Source organism: Ciconia boyciana, chromosome 4 (assembly GCF_034638445.1).
Source record: "Ciconia boyciana chromosome 4, ASM3463844v1, whole genome shotgun sequence".
NCBI classification, from domain to species: domain Eukaryota; kingdom Metazoa; phylum Chordata; class Aves; order Ciconiiformes; family Ciconiidae; genus Ciconia; species Ciconia boyciana.
Window position 1 is genome coordinate 40,225,497 of NC_132937.1, and position 19,068 is coordinate 40,244,564.

Sequence of the window (19,068 nt, forward strand, 5' to 3'; positions counted from 1 at the left end):
GCTGAGAAGGCATGGCGGGGTTCAGCATTGGTGGTATGATCAATAGCAACTGTGAAGTACTACTGCAGGGCAGTACCCTGTGCAGGGTACTATTTGTGGGAAGGCACAATATTAAACATAAGGGGACCTTCATCCTCTGGAGGTGAGACAGACACCAGCATAGCTTAGACCCACTAGATTCTGAAGTAGGTGCAGTCCAGAATTTAGGTCCAAATACAGTACATTAAGGATTAGCCAGAAAGAAGCAGAAGATAATTCTGAAAGAGGTGTATTTTGATTCTGACTCCCTTATATCAGGGACCTGCTGAATATTTTAATCTTTACCGTTTCAGATTAGCAGGATATGGGGTTAAACATATCTTTCCATTGGTGTGTATTTTCATCAGATGAATTCTGAGTGTCTCACTAAATTATTAAGCTCACAGTCTTTACGGGGGACTGAGGCTGTAAGTTTAATGTAAAATTAATCTGGGAAGAAAGAAGCCTGTCATCACAGTGGGCTGTAGCAGCTGTGAGTAACCAGCTGTCTCATTCCAGCTACCAAGACGACCGCCACAGATCAATAGCTATTTTCCAGTGACTTTCTTTTGTAAGAATCAACACAAATAAGAGGATAAACTGGAAAGAAATTTAATTACCTTTATTTCAAATTAAATCCATTACCCAAGTGTGGTAGACTAGAAATACATTTAGCGGGAAGCCAGACTTGAAACACTTCTGAGCAGGAAAGAGAGTTGATATGCTCTCAGCCAACAGAGCATGTTGCCTCCGGAGAGCGCATGAGCAGCACCAGCTTCTGCAGAGGAAGCTGCAAGAGACTGTGTAGAGAGGCAAAGCAATTCCACAACGGTTGGGAAAACAGCTTTTTATTCTGCACAACCTGAAGTCTGTCTAATGACCTGAAGAACTAGGTATTTTATCTCCAACCACCTTCTTCTCAGTCCTTCTCTTCCCTACTGCCTATCCTCTTTTCTGCAGCTCAGGGTGTTCCTTTTACATCTCCAAATGTCTTTGTGAGGATTCACCTCTGAGCTGTAACTTGATAATCACAGTCTCACTGTTGTCATCGTCTACACTGCATCTAGCTAAGTTGTATAGCGAAAATAATTGGTCCATATTCTTCGGCTAATAAAAGTATCCAATTACTGTGTTCTATGTTGCAGAGGCATTGCAGTTATGTGAGAGAATTCAGAGAAGGGTTCTGCTTTTTTGAAAATATTCATGAATCCAAAAGGTACAATTTTACCAGAAATATTTTCTGTAAATAGGAAAATTAAACAGAAAGTGTTATTTCATATTCATTACATCCTTTAGGAAAACAGTCATCCAATGCAGCAGTATAAACAATAGATAAGCAGAATGCTTAATGCAAACAAAGACTTCTAGAAATCTCATGCTTCCTATCATCTGGATTAGGATAAACTGTTATCTTGGCTAGACTTTTCCACATATGGCTGGTTTTGTTGCAGTATCTATCTACTCTTGAGTTATTGCTGCCCATTGTCAGAAGATGGGCTTGATTATTTAGCATACAGGACAAACAAACAGAAAAGGGAAATAAAATAATTTATAGATAAACTATAATACTTCTTACAACCACATTCAAAAAAAGTCCTGATCAGTTCACTAGGGAATTTCTGTCCCAAAAAGAAACTAAATTCATGAAGAACATTTGCCATAAGCGTCATATTGTGATTAAGGTTCTTGGTATAAGGAGGTTGCATATAATTTTTGTTTGTAGGGACAAAACTGCTCTTCTGGATATGTTCTCACACTGAGAGACTCTTTTGGTATTCCTGTTAGAACAGGTGATGGATGTGGCTTGCAAGCTTCAGGGATTCCTAATGTAAAAATTAAAGAGGTTCTCTTCATCTGTGTTTTCCTTTCCTTTGGGAACTCTGATTCCAAATAGTCCTTTCCTCTTTATAACCCCTCTATCCTGGCTTTTTCCCTCTCCCTTCATCCTTGGTTTCGTGCAGTGCATTTAGTTTCTGCCTGTTTGTAGAATTACTGGTACAGTTGATCAGTGTCTGTGCTGACTTTCTGTATGCACATTGCATAGTTAAAATTCCCTTTAGAGAATTCCACATTTCTAGCCATTTACCACTAGTGATCCAACAAGGAGACCTAATGTCAGAAAATGGTGATTAGTCTTCAAATAGCTCATAACGATAAGGTAGGGAATTATCCTAAGAGACATTTTCCATTTCTTCAAATTTCATTCAAAGAGTAACAGTTCAGTCAAAATTAAACCTTTGTGATTTGCAGCACTGTCCCAGGTGTGTAGGGACACTGAAGAATCCTCATTAAAGTTGTTGCTTCTTCACTTGCAGAATTGACCTTCTGCAGCTGGTGTGGCAAATCCCCCCTAGTATGCAAACTACTGCTGCTGCTTCTGGATAGCAAATACCAGCTTTTGAACCTAATTCAAATCCCATTGAAACTGATGGAAAGGCTCTTGTTTCAACAACTGTGGATTACTGTTGCATTTCATGGACTCAAACAAAAAGACTGAGAGTCCTATTAAGTCTATGAAAGTGAGGTGGATCCACATAATGTACTACCAAAGCTAACACAGCTACACAGCAACCAAATCAGCCCAATCAAAGTGGCACCAGCATCAGCAGATGTATTTTCAAATACTTTTAGCCCCTGAAAACATACAAATATGTCATTAAGAACAAAATAAATCCTCATCAGTGATGGAGTTCAAAACAGACAAACTCAAACACCTGCTAAGCTATTTGCATCATTAACATCCAAGTTTCATTGCAGTAGAGGTGGGGAACCTGCAAAATTCACTTTGCAGAAAAGGATTAAATTCCTTAAGTCAGTTCCTTTCAGGTTTTCCTAATTTTGCTAAATAGTTTCCACCTTACAATCCTTTTTTTTTTTTGTCATTAAAAAAATCTAGGATGGAGATGATAGGAAGAAACTTAGGAAACTCCACGAATCACAGTTTAATAAGTAGTAGAAAGTTTGAACTAGTAAATTCCATTTCCAGCTTTCCTTACATATGATTAGTAATAGACAATCAGATATCATTTGGCAGGCAAAATGAGGAGCAACAGTGCCTCTAGCCACTTCTTTCCTTGTGCATTCAGAGGTGAGAAACTGTTCACAACTATTTCAACCAGAATACTAACTTCTCAGAAAATACATTATTCTAAATCAAATCTTTGTCCAGAAATACAGAAAAATATTTCAATTGTTCCTTTTTAGTGTGACTCACTATAGAAAGACTGGTAAACTTTTCTTCTGATTTAATGTATTATTTGAAGAAACAATATAATGATACAACAGCATCAAGAGAAATTGAACCACAATTAATACCTCCTAATTCAACATTTCAAGGAATTCTAAATATGCTAGCATTTTGCCAGGTCTTGTGGGGACTCATGCAAAATCCTGCCAGCCATCACAATACGTACTTGAATTTAATGGTGATTTGTATTGTATAGATGCTGAGAAAGATGGAACATTCCCAGTTATTAAATGGATATTTGTATGGCCTAAACTTAATCTTTTGTTAGCTATTCCAGCTTTGTTGTAGGACAGATTTCAAGAGCTGTTCTTGCCATTAGCCTGTCCGATCAAGAAACATGAAAAAAGACAGCTCACGTTGAAGACAGCTAGTGTTATTTTAGAATTGCTAGCTGAACATGACAGGATATTGGCTGACCCACAACTTGAGTTATATTGTGTGCTGGTTTTGGCTGGGATAGAGTTAATTTTCTTCATAGTAGCTTGTATGGGGCTATGTTTTGGATTTGTGCTGGAAACAGTGTTGATAATACAGGGATGTTTTCATTATTGCTGAGCAGTGCTGACACAGGGTCAAGGCCTCTTCTGCCTCTGACACCACCCCAACAGCGAGTAGGCTGGGGGTGCACAAGAAGCTGGGAGGGGACACAGCTGGGACAGCTGACCCCAACTGACCAAAGGGATATTCCATACCATATGACATCATGCTCAGCATATAAAACTGGGGAAGAAGAAGGAAGGGGGGAATGTTCAGAGTTATGGCCTTTGTCTTCCCAAGTAACCATTATGCATGATGGAGCCCTGCTTTCCTGGAGATGGCTGAACGCCTGCCTGCCCATGGGAAGTAGCAGATGAATTCCTTGTTTTGCTTTGCTTGTGTGTGTGGCTTTTGCTTTACCTATTAAACTGTCTTTATCTCAACCCACGAGTTTTCTCACTTTTACTCTTCTGATTCTCTCCCCCATCCCATTGTGGGGGGAGTGAGTGAGCGGCTGTATAGTGCTTAGTTGCTGGCTGGGGTTAAATCACGACATATTGTTACTGTAATGGGACAAAATATATGTTGGAAAAGATTAAAATCTCTTGATCTTTTATAGAGAAAGAAAAAAGCCAATTCCTTAATTTTGCCCTAAAGCTGAAAAGCAACAGACAGACATGCTAGTAAAATGTTATACTTGTTACACATAAGTATTGTAGAGTATGAATAGCCCTCTTGAACAATCTCAGCTTCCTGATGTTATCATGTGCCTTGTGAAGCCTGAGTTCTCTCCCTTTAAGCCTCAGTTTCTTTAGTTGTGCAGTTGAATAAGAATCGTAGCTTTCAGTGAAGAAAGAAAGTTTCTAGCTGTGGTGGGTTGACCTTGGCTGGCTGCCAGGTGCCCACCAAGTTGCTCTATCACTCCCCCTCCTCAACTGGACAGAGGAGAGAAAATATAACGAAAGGCTCGTGGGTCAAGATCACTCACCAATTACTGTCACGGGCAAAACAGACTCGACTCGGGGAAATTAATTTAATTTAGTACCATTCAAATCAGAGTAGGGTAATGAGAAATAAGAAACCAAATTTTAAAACACCTTCCCCCCACCCCTCCCTTCTTCCCGGGCTCAACTTCACTCCTGATTTTCTCTACCTCCTTCCCCTGAGCGGCGCAAGGGGGCGGGGAATGGGGGTTGCAGTCAGTTCATCACAGTTTGTCTCTGCCGCTGCTTCCTCCTCACTCTCTTCCCCTGCTCCAGCGTGGGGTCCCTCCCACGGGAGACAGTCCTCCACGAACTTCTCCAATGTGGGTCCTTCCCATGGGCTGCAGTTCTTCATTAACTGATCCAGCGTGGGTCCTTTCCACAGGGTGCAGTCCTTCAGGAACAGACTGCTCCAGCGTGGGTTCCCCATGGGGTTACAAGTTCTGCCAGAAAACCTCCAGCATGGGCTCCTCTCTCCATGGGGCCACAGGTCCTTCCAGGAGCCTGCTCCAACGCAGGCTCTCCATGGGGTCACAGCCTCCTTTGGGTGCATCCACCTGCTCTGGCGTGGGGTCCTCCACGGGCTGCAGGTGGATCTCTGCTCCACTGTGGACCTCCATGGGCTGCAGGGGGACAGCCTGCCTCACCATTGTCTTCACCATGGGCTGCAGGGGAATCTCTGCTCTGGTGCCTGGAGCACCTCCTCCCCCTCCTTCTTCACTGACCTTGGTGTCTGCAGAGTTGTTTCTCTCACATATTCTCACTCCTCTCTTCCAGCTGCTGTTGTTGCCCAGTTTATTTCCCCCTTCTTAAATATGTTATCACAGAGGTGCTACCACTGTCGCTGATTGGCTCAGCTTTGGCCAGCGGCAGGTCCATGTTGGAGCCGGCTGGCACTGGCTCTGTCAGACATGGGGGAAGCTTCTGGCATCTTCTCACAGAAGCCACCCCTGTAGCCCCTCCTGCTACCAAAACCTTGCCACGCAATACACTAGCCTTCATATTTATAAGAAAAAGATTGAAAGTAGGAACTCTGTTCTTGAACTGAAAGGTAAATGGAAAGATTACAGAATGTATTATTTTCTTAAAGTGTTTTGATTTTTTAATTGCTTTCTGGTATTTACTCTTGCTTGCTAGGTACACATGCCTGGTAGCACCTGTATCGATTTTTTTTTTTAAGTATGACCATCATACAAAGTCCTATGTATGAATGATTGTTTATGTAATGAATTAGGCTTGTTAAACATAGCAGAAGAGTGTCTTGCTGGTCATTGCTAGTATATTTCTCTTTTTTTCCCCCTCTCTTTTGACTCTCTCAAAGTAAGCACTCAAATCACATGAAAATTTAGTTTAACAAATGTCCTGGTTTTGACCCAGCCTAGTTATCTCTGGGTACCTCTAATGCACTTATTCATCTGTATTTATAGAGGACTTTATCAGGACTTCACTTGTCCATTATTCCTGAGGCCAATTGAATGTACTGAGTATTGCTAACTTCAGTACCTCCGAAAGAAAGCCTCAGAGGCTCTCATCAGGATTAAGGACTGTATATGCCATGTTACTGATATCTGTTTTATTTTTTTAAGATATTCATAAACCCTTATACCTGGTGGATATGGAAAACAATCTGTATTGCCAATCATCTCAAGTAAAGAAAACAGAGTGATTTTGGTACTGCTGCACTCCCAAATCTGCATGTCACCACAACTACTTCATCTCATCTACTTCTCCTTTGCATCAGTTCTGCCTTCTTAGGCTCTCTTCCCTCTCCTACAGCCATAGAATCATAAAATGGTTTCAGTTGGAAGGGACCTTTAAAGGTCATCTAGTCCAACCCCCCTGCAATGAGCAGGGACATCTTCAACTAGATCAGGTTGCTCAGAGCCCTCGTCCAACCAGACCTTGAATGTTTCCAGGGATGGGGCATCTACAACCTCTCTGGGCAACCTGTTCTAGTGTTTCACCACCCTCATCGTAAAAAATTTCTTCCTTATATCTAGTCTGAATCTACCCTCTTTCAGTTTAAAACCATTACCCCTTGTCCTATCGCTACAGGCCCTACTAAAAAGTCTGTCCCCCTCTTTCTTATAAGCCCCCTTTAAGTATTGAAAGGCCGCAATAAGGTCTCCCTGGAGCCTTCTCTTCTTCAGGCTGAACAACTCCAACTCTCTCAGCCTTTCTTCATAGGAGAGGTGTTCCATCCCTCTGATCATTTTTGTGGCCCTCCTCTGGACCCGCTCCAAGAGGTCCATGTCTTTCCTGTGCTGAGGACTCCAGAGCTGGATGCAGTACTCCAGGTGGGGTCTCACCAGAGCGGAGTGGAGGGGCAGAATCACCTCCCTCGACCTGCTGCCCACGCTTCTTTATATGCATCCCAGGATACGGTTGGCTTTCTGGGCTGTGATCTGTTGCCGGCTCATGTCCAGCTTTTCATCCACCAATACCCCCAAGTCCTTGTCTGCAGGGCTGCTCTCAATCCCTTCATCCCCCAGCCTGTATTGATACCAGGGGTTACCCCAACCTAGGTGCAGGACTTTGCACTTGGCCTTGTTGAACCTCATGAGGTTCACATGGGCCCACTTCTCTAGCTTGCCCAGGTCCCTCTGGATGGCATCCCATCCCTCAGGCATGTCAACCACACCACTCAGCTTGGTGTCATCTGAAAATTTGCTGAGGGTGCACTTGATCCCACTGTCTATGTCGTTGATGAAGATATTAAACAGTACTGGTCCCAATACGGACCCCTGAGGGACACCACTCGTCACTGATCTCCATCTGGACATCAAGCTGTTGACCACTAATCTCTGGAAGCAACCATCCAGCCAATTCTTTATCCACTGAATAGTCCATCCATCAAATCCATATCTCTCCAATTTAGAGAGAAGGATGTTGTGGGTGACCATGTGAAAGGCCTTACAGAAGTCCAGATAGATGACATCCGTAGCTCTTCCCTTGTCCACTGATGTAGTCACTCCATCATAGAAGGCCACTATGGTGGTCAGGCAAGTGGTGGGGTTGGCAGGAGAGCCCCATCCCCATTTCTCCTCTGCAACAAGGTAAATGAGGAGGAGTACTAGCAGGTTTTCTCTGCGCCTTCCCTCTGTGGTACAGCCAAGGGGTGCAGAGAGGAGCTGTCTTACCAGTCACTCTGCTTGAGCTGGTTGTCTCCTTCTGCTCTGTCTTTTCAGCATGTGCAGGTGGATAATTTTATGGGGAGTCTGAAATGATCACGTCTTTCTGGAACAAGGAGTTGCTGTGCTCTACTCTTGGCACTTGGCTTGCTAACCTTCTAGGCATGGAGATAAGCTCTTTGACATGTACATGCCAGCATGAACTTCAGAAAGTTAGTTGTCAAGTTAAGCCCACTTCTGACCTTGAGAAACACAACTATCACTTGCTTTGAGCTCAGTCACGTCATCTGAGATATGAAAGGGAAGGGACCAGCTGGGTGGTTTGAAGCAGAGCTCACGTTACAGCTAAGGCAACAAGTTAAAACATTGCCTGAAGACGGACAGTGAGACATGTATGCAGTAACTAAAATGGATGAAGGCTGTAATCAGCTAGAAATTTATTTATAAACAAGTTTTCTTGCTGTCTCTCTTTTACCCCAAAAGAAGCCTTGGGTTCTGAGTAAAAAGGGAGAAACACCACCAGTCAGCTTTTTCCAGAGCACAGATGTCTTAGCTCTGATATATACAAACTTCTCCAAAGAGAATCAGCCTATTTAGAAATCAAAACCAAACAGAAAATCTCAATTCAAAGGGAATTTCAAGTTAATCTTGAAAGAATTTCTGATTGAGACTTCCTTGCCTAGATAGAGGATTTTCAGGAATAGATATCAATGTTATTTTTTTAAAGCTAGATTGTCTTTTGATTTATTAAGCAATTTTTTTGTAGTATGTGTCACCACAAACCTCCTGTTGAAAACTTTCCATCTTGGTTCTTATAAGTCTCTTAAGCTCTTGTTCTCAAGGGTCTGTTATTTCAGTACATCACCCTGTGAAATTCAGTACTGTGCTATTTCACATCTTAATGGAAGTCTGTCTGTTCAGTTCAGTCAGAAGAATGTCTGACTGAAAACTAAATGTATGCAAAGAATATTTTTTCCTGGCTAAAATTGTTCAATAATAACTATGGTACTGCTAATGGTAGGAAATAAACATACAGTTAACACAACATCTTAACTAATGAATCCTGCTGCTTTGTGTCACACAGAGTTTCAGCCTTGTACAGAATTGATAAAACTAAGATTTAAAATAGGATAAAAATAAGATTCTTTTTATGCTGAAGGAGGGGAGAAGGCAGAGTCACTCCGAGTAGCTCGTTTAAATTTTTGTTTTATCTCATTAATTCATCTCACCCCTTTTCTTTTTTCCCTCTCTTTTTTTTTTGCTAATAATGTTGTTTTACCAATAGGAGAGTGAAACCCTCTGCCAGCGTACTGGGTTTGCATGGCAAGGTTTTGGTAGCAGGAGGGGCTACAAGGGTGGCTTCTGTGAGAAGATGCCAGAAGCTTCCCCCATGTCTGACAGAGCCAGAGCCAGCCGGCTCCAAGACGGACCCGCCACTGGCCAAGGCCGAGCCAATCAGCGACGGCAGTAGTGCCTCTGTGATAATATATTTAAGAAGGGGGAAATAAACTGCTGTGCAACAGCAGCGGAGAGAGGAGTGAGAATATGTGAGAGAAACAACTCTGCAGACACCAAGGTCAGTGAAGAAGGAGGGGGAGGAGGTGCTCCAGGCACCAGAGCAGAGATTCCCCTGCAGCCCATGGTGAAGACAATGGTGAGGCAGGCTGTCCCCCTGCAGCCCATGGAGGTCCACAGTGGAGCAGAGATCCACCTGCAGCCCGTGGAGGACCCCACGCCAGAGCAGGTGGATGCACCCAAAGGAGGCTGTGACCCCATGGAGAGCCTGCGTTGGAGCAGGCTCCTGGAAGGACCTGTGGCCCCATGGAGAGAGGAGCCCATGCTGGAGGTTTTCTGGCAGAACTTGTAACCCCATGGGGAACCCACGCTGGAGCAGTCTGTTCCTGAAGGACTGCACCCTGTGGAAAGGACCCACGCTGGATCAGTTAATGAAGAACTGCAGCCCATGGGAAGGACCCACATTGGAGAAGTTCATGGAGGACTGTCTCCCGTGGGAGGGACCCCACGCTGGAGCAGGGGAAGAGAGTGAGGAGGAAGCAGCGGCAGAGACAAACTGTGATGAACTGACTGCAACCCCCATTCCCCGCCCCCTTGCGCCGCTCAGGGGAAGGAGGTAGAGAAAATCAGGAGTGAAGTTGAGCCCGGGAAGAAGGGAGGGGTGGGGGGAAGGTGTTTTAAAATTTGGTTTCTTATTTCTCATTACCCTACTCTGATTTGAATGGTACTAAATTAAATTAATTTCCCCGAGTCGAGTCTGTTTTGCCCGTGACAGTAATTGGTGAGTGATCTTGACCCACGAGCCTTTCGTTATATTTTCTCTCCTCTGTCCAGTTGAGGAGGGGGAGTGATAGAGCAACTTGGTGGGCACCTGGCAGCCAGCCAAGGTCAACCCACCACAGTCCTTTTTGGCACCCGCATTAGCTGCTATAGCCCAGAAGATGGACAGTGGGACAGGCGACCGATCAGGTAATGTTTTACTCCATGTTTGCACCAGTAGTACTCAACCGAAAGAACCAAAAGTTGCATCAACATCAAATTAGTGTGCGAGGATGAAATCATGCTCTAAGACACTAAAGAGGATTTGGAGACCAGATCCTAATTTATTCTAGAAAATCAAATTGTGGATCCGTCATTGGGTGCAATCTCAAGTACTTGCCTGACATATCTCACCACTTTTCCCAGTGAGGACTCGACTCCTAGAGCTCACCATCACATTCCCCCTGTAGCACTCCCAATTTCACATGCTCTGGCCCCACACCTTGAGCATGTGTGTCCTGGCACATACCCAATTGCTGCATTGTGCTCTCTCATGTGGAGGGAATTAGAGGAAAGCTTCTTCCTCAGATATGTGTGTAGTTGCCCTGCAGAAATATCTTGTCAAAGTTATCTTGTTAGATAATGCCAATATTTTAAAATTAATGGCATGCAGGAGAGTTGGTTTTAGCTAATTTCCCAGTCTAAAGAAGTTCAGGCATAGCTGAGACTTCACGTTTTGACAATATACGAATGTAACTAACTCCTATATTTTTCTTATAGAAAAATGATTTCAGTCTGAGCTTAGTGCTGCAAAAATAAAAAGGAGGGAAGAGGGAATCGAAAAATACCTCTATTGACCTCACACAAACCTCTTTTTAGTTTATAACATTTTCAGGCCTCTCATTTTTTATTTTGGCAGAGTGGGCGGGAGGGGGAAGAGAGAAAGAGAGGCTAACAGCAGTCTTACAGAATGGACAAAATGGTCCCCAAGTCAACCCTATAAATTAGTTAGCTTTCAGATTTTATATTTTGCAGTTCTTATATAGACACATATATTGCAAATGGCAAAGCAAGACTCGTGTCTTTCAATGGAACCTATTGCTGTGAATTCTTGCACCTTGGTGGAAGCCTGCTGGCTTCTGGAGAACTCTGTGATGGTCCCTGTTAACAGATCAGAGTGCAAGATCAGGACCTAAATCTGTTTAAGTTTTGGCTAACTTTATTAGTAGAGAGAAGCACATATGTGAACAATGTCATGGTTTAGCCCCAGTCAGCAACTAAGCTCGGATGTCCTCTCAGATGTCCTCATCACTCTAAGAGTAACCTTGAGCCTTGTTGACAAATTTGGTTGCATAAATCTGGGGTATATAATAGTGTGAGAAATAAGAAAACTCATGGGATGAGATAAGAACACTTTAATAATTTAAATATAATAATAATAATAACAACAATAATAAATTGTAATGAAAAGGAAAATAACAGGAGAGGGAGAGAGAGAGGAACAAAACCCAGGGAAAAACAAAAAAAACCCAAGTGATGCAACCACTCACCACCCACTGACCGATGCCCAGCCAGTCCCCGAGCAGCGACCCCTGCCCCCCGGCCAACTCCCCCCAGCTTTATATGCTGAGCATGACATCATATGGTATGGAATAGCCCTTTGCTCAGTTTGGGTCAGCTGTCCTGGCTGTGCCCCCTCCCAGCTTCTTGTGCACCTGGCAGAGCATGGGAAGCTGAAAAGTCCTTGATTTAGTATAAGTACTACTTATGAACAACTATAACATCCCTGTATTATCAACACTGTTTTCAGCACAAATCCAAAACATAGCCCCATACTAGCTACTATAAAGAAAATTAACTCTATCTCAACCGAAACCAGGACAAAGTGTCATTCAAATACCACAAATTATTATTTCTCCCAGTATGGCATTTTTAAGTTCAGTTACAAAAGGGAATATTTACAGTCTGCTTAATCCATTAAAGCATTAAAGGACTTTCTGAGCTGGAAATAACAGGCAAATTCTTGTTGCCCTGGTTTTGGCTGGGATAGAGTTGATTTCCTTCCTAGTAGCTGGTATAGTGCTGTGTTTTGGATTTTAGTATGAGAATAATAGTGATAACATGCTGATGTTTTGACTGTTGCTAAGCGGCGTTTACACTGGTCAAGGACTTTTCAGCTTCCCATGCTCTGCCAGGTGCACAAGAAGCTGGGAGGGGGCACAGCCAGGACAGCTGACCCAAACTGAGCAAAGGGCTATTCCATACCATATGACGTCATGCTCAGCATATAAAGCTGGGGAAGAAGGAGGAAGCAAGGGGATGTTTGGAGTGATGGCGTTTGTCTTCCCAAGTAACCATTACGCGTGATGGAGCCCTGCTTTCCTGGAGATGGCTGAACACCTGTCTGCCCATGGGAAGTAGTGAAGGAATTCCTTGCTTTGCTTTGCTTGTGTGCGCGGCTTTTGCTTTACTTATTAAACTGTTTTTATCTCAACCCATGAGTTTTCTCACTTTTACCCTTCCGATTCTCTCCCCCCTCCCATTGTGGGGGGAGTGAGTGAGCGGCTGTGTGGTGCTTAGTTGCCAGCTGGGGTTAAACCACAACACTCTTAAAAAATAATGTTTTAAATAAAGGCAGTAAGCTTACAATATTTGTACATATTAAACAGCAGTAGTTGATTGACATTTAAAACACATAGTAGGTGTACTGTGGCCTGATAATCAAGTTCTTAGTTCAATAATTAGTTTGCTCTTCATATTAATGCAGAGCAATGAGTAAATCCACATAGTACTTTGGTTTATTGTAGGTTTGTATTTTCCAAGTGATGTTCCAAAGACCTTTCATAATTATTTAACCCAGTTAAAAGTGTCAGTTTAAATTTGCATGAGTGTCTGTAACTTGTGTCAAGAGACAGTATGGATAATTTATGAGGAAATGACAAATTATGGGAAGAAGAGGAGGTTTCACAAAAAGTTAAGTTTTAGAGAAGTGAGCTTCTTTTTAATATTTTTTAGGATCACTAAAATAGCTGAGAAAAAGGAATCTAATTTCCGTCACAGCTATATTTCAGTCTTTCTCAGTTTCTGTGTTGCTCATGAACAATTGTGATCTGATCTGCAAGCAAGATCATTAAAAAAGTCAAAGGGGTTACTGAAACAAGTCAAAGTGACTACTGATAACACTAAAAACAACTTGACACTGCAAATCTTCATGGAAGTAATCTTTTGTAAACACCAGCTTATGAGTTACCTTGTGCTTTATGCAATTCTGTGGCTACAAAAAATGGGGCATTATGTGTCACCCAACACTAAGGGGACAGACAGGTTCTTTTAGGGATCCTTGGCAGAATGATGATGGCACTAAGTTGTAGTTACAATTATCACCAGGGGTTGGGAGCAGGGGGTACTGGTCACAATTATGACTTTGCCATTTTAGAGGAACAAGGGAAGGAAGGAAGAAAAAAAGAAAGCCCTCCTTTCTGAGTTTTGAAGTGCATTTCCATGCAACCTGAATAGTCTCTGAAATAGCTTTTGGTATATTATTACACATCTAAACTTTAGATTGTAAATTCCCCTGAGTGAACCAAAGTACAGTGGTATAGGTCTACTGGTTTTAATGGAACAACATAAATTTGCACCTCCACAAACATGGCCATGTTGTCTTTTCTGCACTTAGCATGGGAAGGACATCTGCCATATTTTCTAGCTTACTGAAATAGCTCTGGTCTTAATAGTTGTTCAGACTAATGTCTGAGGAAGCCATCACCTACTGCTTGACAAAAAGGGTAACTGCCACAGATCCTGTTAGAGTCAAGATCAGGATTACTGGATTACTTTATGGGAAGAGAAGGCTGTTTCTTCTCTTTACATAATTTGCAGTGGTGCAAATGTTCCTGGTTTCCCCACTGGAGCAGTGAGAGAGGATGCAGGAACAGCCCTGGAGGCTGCCAGGCAGGTGGGAGGAAAGGTTAAGTCATACCAGTGTGGGACTGAAATCTCAATAGGCAGAGTCTTGCTGAAATATTTTACCCCTTCTAGTCTACCACAGCAAAATCATTACCCAATACTGGAATAATTTGGGTTTAACAAAAACACAGACAAAACAAAGCTAGTGAGGAGATGAAGGGGGAGAGTGGAAGTCTGATTGGAAGAGGAAGGTTGGTGGTATCAGATGCACAGAGAAATAAATATCAGGGTTGTTAAGATGCCAAAACTGTGGAGCATTTGAAGTTCATAAAAATATTAGCTAAGGAAAAAGAAACTCTTTATCAGGTGGGATACAGCAGATTGTTTCAGGAAATGTGATCTTTGCATTCTGCAGAAAGACTCCACTAAAAGAGGGAAAGCCACTTTGCAGCAAAAGTTCATGAATAGATGCTGCACGGGAGATGCTTGGCAATTTCTGAGACAGAGACCGGCAATTTGCTGGTGGCCACAGACAGATTCACAAAATGTTCTGAGTTTTTGCACCAAGAGAACATGAAATTAGGTGCAGCAGAGACTTTAGTGACCAAACCCACCAGTCACAGAAAAACTATGTGCAGGGATAATTGTCAAATCATAAGTATCTTGCAGAGTTTCTGAAAGTCCTGAAACCACACCACAGCCATATCCTCACAGTCCAGAAAAGCATATGTAATGGCTTGGACCATCAAAACTCAATATGTTTATATGGTTATGACACGTTTGGGTTTCCAAGACTGGGAAAGAAAAATAAGTCTCTGAGAACAACATAGCTAAAGGGAAATAATAATGGGCAAGGAAAAAAAAAATAAAAAATTGATTAAATGTTTAACAAGAAAATTAATGAATGTAAGGTTGATAGGCAGACTAGGAAAAGATGGTAGGCAAACAGAAAATGAGAGAAGTTTGCAAATTATTTCAGTCACAGCTACAATGGATCAATAAGACCCAACTCTCAAACATGTTTGCTATTTGTAGAAACATATGAAAAATAAGTGAAGCATAGCACTTTTGTTACAGGTCATATGGACCTTCATCTGAAATATAAAACAGCTTAACAATACTGACAATAAGGAAAAATCAGATATTTAGTATGAAGACAGAATGTGGGAGGGAGAAGGGGGAATTGTTGGTAACCTAAGGCATTAGGTAAATGTAAACTATCTGCAGATCTGTTCAAAACAAGTATTGAAAAGAACTTGGAAACACTGCTGCTAGTCTGGAAATGAGTATGGGAAACAGAACCCAGTCCAGAAGAAGAAGGAAGTAAAACTAACTGGGGGATATAGGCAACCCTAAAAACCTGCCTAGGATCACATGCCACCAATTCCATGGGAATTCTTTAGTACAAATTATTTTGAGTCTATAGTGGCACCAACAAGATGCTTTTATCCCACCTCCTTTTGCATTTACCAGTTGTTGGTTTGGTTTTTTTTTGGGGGGGGGGTTATGCTAAGCATTCTGTCAAGCCAAGTGATAAATCCCAGGTAGGACTCACCCTAAACATTCATGTTCAGAAAGGCCTTGACATCAGAGAGAGGTGCCTGGACAAACTTTGAAAATCTCTCCATTCCCTTATGAGGAAGCTGTTCCTTCCAGGATCTCCATCCTGGTGCCAAATGTTCTGCAATTTACAACCAGGAATCACCTCTCTGCTACCAAAGAAGTTAGAAAAGCAAATCCTTTCCCTTTCTTTGGTGACTGTTTCTTAAAGAAGAGTTGGTGATCATTTATGAAATATGAACTAAACTTGCATGCTTAATAGTATGCTTAAAAGTCTGGTGTCATCTTATAGCTGCCTTCTGACCATGGCAGGAAGATCAATAGATTACTCAAAACGGTCAAACGCATTAGTCTTGTGATCCGTGCATCAAAAACAAGATTTATGAAAGTTGATATGATCTCAGATGTCCTCATCACTCTAAGAGTAACCTTGAGCCTTGTTGACAAATTTGGTTGCATAAATCTGGGGCATATAATAGTGTGAGATGTGGATTGGTTGTAGGTCTGTACAGCAAAGAACATTACTTATTTCTCACCACCCTGCCAACCTACGTATGCTCTACCTGGCATTAGCCTTCTGTGTTGTGCCCTTATTTATAAACTCATATTATGAGATCACAAGCTGCATCAACAAATTTTGAGTACCTGAAAAGTTCATCAGTGGGCATAAGCATACTTAATTTTATATACTTTCAGAATTCTATTACTGTAGATTACGACTCTATCAGGCAACCATATGGTAATTAAAACATCCCTTTCTTAATTAATATTAGTTTACTGGAGGTACATTAACTATTAGTGTGTTGAACTGTGAAAAATAGGTCATTTCATATTCTGAAATTGCAGAGTGACTTTTTTTAATGAGTACTAATGGGGTTTTATGTTTTAATTTCAATTTTAACACTATGAAATTAAAAATATTTTCATATAGTTAATCCAAAGTGCCTTTTGTAGAGCACTATATTCTTCATGTGTTGTCAATCTCAGATGTATAAAATGACAAGAATGGGGATTTTATCTTAAGTCTGTACTTCCATTTCTACATCCTATTGATTTATGGAGCTTCGCTTACTGCTTCTTCAGGTTTGTTATTAAAGACAATAATAAACATCAAAATAAAATTGACTGTGGCTGGTAGCAAGTGATAGGCCTTCCAAATATTGAGATAGAAGAATGGACTCTAATTTTAGGTATTATCCTTATAAGCTTTTCTTTAGTAGAGCAAATAAGTACCCTGGTAGTAGTTGCTTCTGACATTGCCCATGCAAGGTTCATTGGACTGAAGATGCAGAATAAAACTATATGCCTCATATATTAAACTAACTAGAGAAGGGAAACCATTTACACCCCACGTCCAAAAAGCTAGATTATCTTTACTGGACTGCTCACATTTCCTTTTCCTTTCACCACGTATTGCTTAGACAAGAAGTGTCTGGTAGTTATTTATGTACACCCAAAGCATTGTGTAAGTAGTATATAATATATTTCTTCGCTTTTTCAGGTGAAGGCAGCCGGTACCCTTTTAATTCAAACTCAAAATATTTTCTAAATTGTCCATGGACCCTTTCACCTTAACTAGCTTTATGGTCTGAGAAATTTAAAGGAAACATTATGTGTGGCTTTAGCTGGGGATGAAGTTAGCCCATTATGCTTTCAGGCACGATTAGGCTTTCTTGGAGTCTTTCCTTAGGATGCACATAATGACTTACCAGAGGATAAATTTCTTATGTGACCTTCTGTTTCCCATTTGTACTGCATGGTAGACTTATGAAGTGGCTTGAATGACTTCCACTGAGAAAGTAGTACAAAGACAGTAACAAACTTGTGTGGAGATAGAGACTTCTGATGCTTCTGAATATTTGATTTGATTGTCCATATGTGCAGTCACTTATATGGAGCAGCAATAAAGTGTGCTCATTAAGTGGGAGCTCCAGGAGATGATGGCTCAGGGGAGGCCAAAATACCTCCTGGGGTTTTGGTGTGAAGGAAAATAAGATGAATCTATTACTGTGGTTTGTGCTGCAGGAGTGGGAAAGGGCTTTAGACCTGCTTCTTCTGTCACTCTCACTAGATGTCAGAGGTGATAGCTCGCTCTCCTGTTCCCCTCCTTGCATGTACCTGCAGGCCTGAGATCTCAGGAGTGATGCCTATGGTGAGAAAAGTTCCACTCACATTTCCGCAAGGTAAACCATGAGCAGTGTCAGAACTTCCTTGTTGTGTTCAGCTACTTAATTTATTTGAGCTGTTGCTGGGATATATGTGCATTTTTAGAAACTGAGTCAAAACAGACTATGCTTTTCAAATTTTAAATTAGGTATACAAACTTAATTTTTTACTAAGGCCTTTTAGCTTCACTCCTAATAGCCAGATTGCTGTGTTTGTTTTCTGTCCTTTAGTAACCTCAGACTTTATGCTTACATCTTCAAACACTTTTGTTTTGTGGCACTAGTGTCATGGTTTAAACCCAGTCAGCAACTAAGCACCACACAGCTGCTCACTCACCCTCCCCACCCGCCCCAGCGGGATGAGAGAGGGAATCGGAAAAAAAGTAAAACCCATGGGTTGAAATAAAGACAGTTTAATAGGACAGCAGTCCCCCGTTTCTCTCTTGTTCTCTGTTGTTCTCTTCCCCTGCAAAGATAGTTTTGGTTACCTGCTGAGCAGAGTTGATGGTGGGACATTTCCTGTGACTTCTTACCTGATAGGACTAAACAGGCCTTGAGCAAGCTCGTTAGGCTTCCTAATTAAATCACTGATAACAGGAACTCAGGACGATTGTGCCAAAGATAAGCTCCAAAGAACTAGCTTAAATCCACCCCCTTATGACATTCCAAGGCCAAAGGACTGATGAGCTAATTCAGTGACTATATATGGACAAAGGAAGCCCAAAGTTCAACTAGCAGACAACGTGAGGAAGACTATGGAAGACCACCGGGAGGGTGAAAAGACCCTAACCCTAATTTTACTGCGCATGCTTGGACTATGTAAATGAATTCTGGGAACTCATCACCATAAGACTGCCCTTTTCAGGAAATCTGATGAATATGTATGATTTTTCTGTATATGAGCTGATGTGTTGTGCTAACCTGGCGGAGCACTTGTGGCAGAGCGATCCCCAGTGCTGCCCAGCGCTGCAATAAAGAATACCTGCTTAATAGTCATCCCGACTATTGAGTCCTGATTTTGGCTTTTCACGGCAACAATTTGGCGACCCAGATGGGACCCGCTCTGCTCGGCTGCAGGACCCGCTGAGAACAGGACTCCCTAGGGTACCCCCGGGATTTCCCGGAGGGACTCCTCGCCTCAATCGGATCACTGCGGGAGCAGACAAGGACCATCTAAAGGAAAAAAGGTATTTTTTAAATATTTTCTGTTTTGGAATTTGGGACTGGTCATTTGGAAGGTTCTCGTAAGTCGTAGGAGACGTCCTACGCTGAGCGCCGTATACCAGGCTACTAGTGCCTGAGGGTAT